At 35.7% G+C, this 6,794-nt stretch overlaps 1 protein-coding gene across 2 annotated transcripts in view; it reads left to right on the top strand.

The window, feature by feature from the left end:
• Window positions 1–333: 333 nt before the first annotated feature.
• Window positions 334–6,794, top strand: part of LOC114330874 (uncharacterized) — a 94,212-nt gene continuing 87,751 nt past the window's right edge. Inside the window, exon 1 of one of the 2 annotated variants that reach the window (XM_050644397.1) lies at window positions 334–451. The gene's annotated coding sequence lies outside the window, so the exon portion shown is untranslated. The remainder of the gene's footprint in view (window positions 452–6,794) is intronic. The other variant, XM_050644399.1, reaches the window with a different exon arrangement.

Here is a 6,794-nt window from a genome sequence, read left to right as displayed (position 1 = left end):
TTCTTAATCCAGATGCTCTAGCAGATGGTTTTACCGCGAGCACATCAACTATTTACTGTGGTCTTTATAGTTGGTAATAAATAAGCAGTTATACATATTGTTTAATTCAGCAACCCCTATTGGTAGGGGGTATAACTACCCCCAACTACCCTAAGATGTTTCCCGAGGGTGCATACCCGCATATGTCGATCTAAGACCAGGGACGAACACGGGAACTATAGTAGTTATGGAACGAGAAATGGAAAGAAAAACGTCAATAAATGAGGTTTCTTGCACCTCGACCACCCTAGAACAGTGTGGTATATAGAAAAAGGATGGAGACGTCAGGCCCGAGACGGAGCTGAGTATGGTATGGAAAATGGAATATATATGGTATGGAGATGGAACATGGTATGGAAAAGAGACGTGAATCGAAAACTTTTGGTGATACGAACTTAGACGTTTAAAAGTAGTAAGTCCATTATTATTTATTCTTATGGTATTTCCAAGATATTAGTTCTAAATCGTATAAGCATATAATAAAGTAATATAACCGTAATGTAAGATACACATAATCTAATTTTTACCTACTGATTTTTTTATCTACTTAACCTATTTTTAATTACTTATCCATTATCTAGTATCTATTATCGAGAATTTTTCTCAAGTATTATATGGTATTGATTTATTTATCAATAGGACGTATTGATACATTTTTATATGATTTTTATATATTTACTAGCATATATTTTTATATTTACCGACTTTTTATCCAATTATTATTTTACCTACTGATTTTTATGACATTTTGATTTGTCTACCGATTTTTATGGTGATTTATATTGATTGATATAACGATTTTTTATTGCAATTTACTATATTCTTTTGACATACTATTAAATATATTTTTTGCACGATTGATCATTTTTGACTGTTTACCGTGACAGATTTTACGTCAGTAGGTGACATTTACTAGCAACTCGACGGTAATCCAACTAGACGGTAAGTACTCCAACTCGACGGTAAGTAATTCACTTACCGTCGAGTTAAAAAATCTCTTAATTTTAATTTATTTTTTGAAAGAATAAAGAAAACTAACGAATTATTTATTAATATTGAAACTTATGGTACAATTTGTTAAATTATTTAATGAAATCCCACTTGTTTGGGCTGTGGTTTCACTTCTAACAGAAACTCTTGCAGAATCGCATACATTAGTAGTATCCAACATTTTTTCTCTTCAAATACGCGATCAAAGTTGAAAACTTGGAAATATCAATACCATCATAAAGAAAAACGGTGGATTTAATCATTGAATATTCTGCCCTAGGCTTCCAGGAGCTTTCAACTGCATATGTCTTTGAACGAAATATGCCAATAGAGTATTTTCTTCGATTCTTAAATTCTTGCCTTCGCACCATTTTTTAAAACTTTGGTAGGTATTCTGATAACGGATTTTGGATTTTTCGGGAATAATTGCGAAACACCCTTTTTCCCAAGCCCGTTCAATTTCTTCAAATTCACTTTCGCTCATATTTTAATTTATAATAATCAAAATTGTACTTAAAATTATTGACAACTAAATAAAACTCAATTCTCCATTGTTGTTATGCACCCTTACTACCTAACAACCAAAGTATCTATCTTGATAAAATGAATGAAACTAGTCAATATGACGAAAATGTTTAATTTTATATAATTTATACTTAATGGTATCAATCGTGCAAAAAACGTTATAAGCATGTCGAACGTTAAGGGTAACCGATCTCAGACAATAATTGGAGTCATCGCTCCGCTCCTCCTCCAAACAATTGTCTTCGATCGGTATAAAACCCTTACCGTTCTCCATACTTAATATACTATATTACACCTCGTAATTCGAGCCCTAGCAGGTGACTTGGTATGTAGGTGTATCTCCCAAAAATTTTCGTACACATCTGGCCGTTGCGAGTAGTACTGCTTTCTGCATGGTCTTATAAAGATGTTCATTAAGACCCAGCTTTTTTATCCTTTCGAGGAGGGTTTTCGGAATGACTCCAGTAGTAGACATAATAATCGGTATCGTCTGGGTACTTTGCATTCTCCATTGTCTCCGTATTTGAATTTCCAGATCTCTGTACTTGGCGATCTTTTCAGTAAATTTAGTACGTAGATTATTGTTGTTAGGAATCGCCACATCAATGAGGGTTGTTTGTCTCGTTAATTTATTGACTAATACGAGATCTGGTCTATTATGCGCCACTGTTTGGTCTGTGAGCACAGTGCGGTCCCAGTATAGCTTGTAGTTGCCATCCTCGAGCATACTCTCAGGGACGTATTAATAATATGGGAGATGGTCGGTTTGGAGAAGTCCCAGCTTGATAGCTATCTCCTGATAAAGGATTTTTCCCACTGCGTCATGCCGTTCCTTGTACTCAGTTGCAGCAAATGCCTGGCAGCCCCCTGTAAGATGTTGGATGGTTTCTTGGGCTTGACATCCATATCGGCATCTGTCGTTTTGAACATGAGGGTCTTTGATGATATATTTCAGGTCATTTCTGGTTGGTATAACCTGATCCTGAATGGCCAGTAATGAACCCTCCGTTTCAGGGAACATATCTTTCCTGATGTCAACCAGTAGTTCGACGCTATATTGTCGACACTTGGCTGACCTCACTGGGATGTCGCCCGTGCACAGGTTTACCCATCCAGGCGCGCACTTTTTCGTCCTTAGTAAGGTGGTTATTTATGCGCAGTTCTGCTTCCCTCAGTTTTATCGGTGTTGTATCATCTACTGCGCAGATAGCGCGATGTAGAGTAGATGTTTCAGCCTGCATCTGAAAATAAGATCTTAAATTAGCAATTTGTTTGTCTAATTGCTCACCTATATCCATAAGTCCTCTTCCTCCTAAATTCCGTGGTAATGTCGTTCTTTCTACTGCACTTTTTGGATGGTGTTTTTGTGCCTTTGTGAGGTGCGTTCTTACTTTTCGCTGAAGATTTTCTATGTCCGTTTTTGTCCACTTAACAATGCCAAATGAATAGCTAAGCGCGGAACATGCGTATTAGGTGTTTAGTGCCTTACAACAAATTTCTACTATTAAGGTGTGAGCGAAGCAGCTGTTTTACCCTTCGTATAAACTCGGTAGTTATCTCTGTTCATTTGTTTATGGTCAATTCTCCGCGCTTGCTTTACTCCAAGATATTTATACATATCGTTTTCACCCATGGCCACGATGTTCTGGCCATTTTGCATATCGAATCCTCCGGGCTGTACTTTTCCTCTGACTATATTTAAAATACACGGCACTTGTCTAGTCCGAAGTGCATGCTAATATCATTAGAAAAAGTTTCTACAGTTTTTAGCATCTCATATCGAGTTGGTTTCGAGTGGAAGCCATTAATTTCAAATCATCCATATACAATAAATGATTAAGCTTCGCCACCACATTGTTGTTATTTTTGATGCTAAAACCTGCATCTGTGGAGTTCAATAGCTGAGATAGTGGGTTTATAGCTAGACAGAACCACAGTGGACTCAACGAATCTCCTTGAAACAGGCCCCGGCTGACTGCGATATTTTCAGTTTCGATGTTATTTTCACCAGGTATTTGAAGGTGAATTCTAATCTTCCACTCCGTCATTATATGCTCTAAAAAGGTCACTATATTATCATCGACTTTATATATTCTCAATATATCTATAAGCCATTCATGCGGCACTGAATCAAAGGCCTTCTTGTAATCAATGAAGGCAGTAAAAAGATTCCTCTTTTTGGAATATGCCTGGTTAGAAATGACCGAGTCGATGATGAGTTGTTCTTTGCAATCCATGGAACCCTAAGCCAAGCCGCACACCAAAGAAACATGAAACGAAAAACATGTTTCATGAAACTAAAACACTGCTAAACAAATCTCAAAGTCCGCCTACCAATGAAACGAGTGTGATTCATGCTCATGACAAATTTTTATTTTCGGAGAGTTTCATAAATGGCCGGACGTATATTTGTTTAGCAGTGGTTTATTTCCATGAAACGTAATTTACGTTTCATGTTTCTTTGATGTGCGGTCGGGCTTAGCGCATCCTTTCTGTTGAGGCTCTATGATATTGTTCAGAGCACAGTGTTGGTAGATACGCCGGGCTACACAGGATGTGACCAATTTATACAAAGCTGGAAGACAAGTAATTGGGCGGTATTGGCTGGATCTTGGGTGTTATTTTGATCCTTCGGAATTAAATAAGTGGTTCCCTGAGTTAGGAATGATGGTATATCCTGCGGATTAGAAATAACATGATTAATTAGTGTTGATAAGCATTCATGAACACTCCAAAACTTCTTGAGCCAAAAGTTCTGAACTCCGTCTGGTCCAGGAGATTTCCAGTTATGAAGCTCTTTGATGGCATTTGAGACTTCTTCAGTAGTGAAGGGTTCGTAAAGGGTGGTAATGTAGTGTTGGCAGTTCTGTGTCGTATCTTCTATCCATCCAGCATTGTTGTTAAGAGCAGCTGGCGTGGAAAGTTGATTTCCCCAAAACTCGTGAATTTCTTCTTGGCTTGGGTAAGTCTTATCGACACGTTCTACAGTGGAATTGAGTTTTCGATAGAACGCCTTTTTAGAACTTTCAAAAAGAGCATTGTCGCTTTTGCGGTTGTTACTAACTTTGTACCTCCTTATAGTCGTCCTGAATAAACGGAGAGCTTTTGTTTTAATGTATCCAGACACCTGATAGGCTGTGTTGTTTTCTGGATCATATCTCGAGTGTCTTGCGGTAGTCAGCATTATTTCTCCAGCTCTTCTGATGACTTTTCTACTTGTTACACCTCGTATGTATTCTGTGACTATACCAATATCCCTACGTAATAATTCGATCTTTCCGAGCAGTCTTTTCTCCCAGGGTGCAATTCTGTACCAGTTTTTTCGTTATTAGTAACGCGTCGTGATCTGACCTTAACGCCCATTACATTAGCAATTGCTGTTGCTGCACAGTAGATTAGCATGCAAATATTCCAACGTGTGAGCTTCTACGACATAGTTGGGTAGGACTTGAGTGTTCACAATTTGTAACAGCGCACCTATAGTTTCTTACAAGAGTTTATTCGTGGTAGCGGTGGTCTGCTAAGTGGGTTTGTTCATTAAACTCTTGTACGGCACGGTTCTTGAGCCATTATTAATTAAGTTCACAAGAAGCTGCCAGAAAAATGATGAATAATCCCAATGTAATTAGAAAATCGATTCGAAATCTTTTAAAACGAGCAAGGAAATGCATTTTTTAATTTGAGCAACTGTTCGATTCACCAATTTTGCTCATTTATTTTACAATATATTTTCCTATACTTATCTACTTAACATTTTCTATCCTACTTATTCTACATACTTTACAAGGAATGACCACTGGTCAGTGGGAATACCACATCAGGCAAAAACACAGGTCTACTTATATATTATAATAGATTTTAATTTCGGTCTTTACGTTAGTTAGTTTATAATTTCATTTTTAAATTTTTAATATGTTCTATAAATAATTGTTGAATTGTTTAAACGAATTTTTTTTATTAGATAAGCGTATAGCCGTTTTTTAATTTTTTACTAAATCATTAAAATATTCCAATTCTCGCAAATCTAATATTTAATGATGTGCATACAGCTACAAATCCAGAGAATCCATGAAGCCTGCGTAGTAAATAAGTATTAAGTATTGATTCATTAACATTAAATTATTAAAAGTTAATAATACCTGATTTTAATCAGAGTTCTTTAAAATTTCAATATAATTTCAAAATTCATGTAATTAAATCAATGGCGAAAAAATCAAAATGAACCTTTAATCACAGTTTTTTATGCTCTTTTAAAATGCGCAAACAAATTTTCAAAATTTCAATATACAGGGTGTTGGTTCAAGGTCGCAATTACTTTATATTTTTTTGTTAATCCGGACCTGGATTTTTCTTGTCATTAGTAATTGGGTCGTTCCAATGTGGTAAATAAGTATTGATTATTTTTAAAATGAGTATTTATTCATTAACTTTAATAATTTATAACTAAAAGTTAATAATACCTGCTTTTTTGTCAGAGTTCTTAAAAAATTCAATATAATTTGAAAATTAAATTCATAAAATTGTCTGACCGAAAAATTTAAGAGACCATTAAACTTACTTTTTTGTGCTCTTTTCAAATATGCAAACATATTTTCAAAATTTAAATATACAGGGTGTTGTTTTAAGGTCACAATTACTTTATAATTTTTTATTAATCCGGACCTGGATTTTTCTTATGGTTAGTATGTCGGTCGTTTGGGTTTTGAATGAGACATATGTGTACCAAATATCAAAAAAATATACAGGGTGGTTCTAAAGTTATGGCTTAGGAAAGAAACGGGCAAAATCGATAAAACACCCTGTAACTCGGTTATAAAAGTAGGTAGGGCAAAAAATGTAGTATGTATATCTAGAACCTCGGTGACCTCTATTCACCGTTAAAGTATTTCCGTTTCCCAATGAAACACCCTGTATAAGTTGATTTATGAAAATAACAAAATTGTTTTCTATTACTTCCATTTAGCGCGCCTATGAGTTATGTAACATTCAAGTTATGTCAAATTCCGATGCACCGTTGCCAAAGTTTCGCAGACCTTACGAAAAAAGGGATGATACTATCTCCCGAAGTTATATTGATGACGCGCTACTGTATACTCTTAATACCTATACCGTCCTATTTCATTTTTCCCAAAGTACTGAAAAGGAATATAATGTATGTGGTATTTTTGAAAAGGTAGTTGAACAACCTTTAAAATGAGGTCTCACTCAACCCCCGTACCATTAAAGATCTTGGGGGTTGT

This window comes from Diabrotica virgifera, chromosome 2 (genome assembly GCF_917563875.1).
Source record: "Diabrotica virgifera virgifera chromosome 2, PGI_DIABVI_V3a".
NCBI lineage: Eukaryota > Metazoa > Arthropoda > Insecta > Coleoptera > Chrysomelidae > Diabrotica > Diabrotica virgifera.
This window is presented reverse-complemented; position numbering and strand designations above follow the sequence as displayed.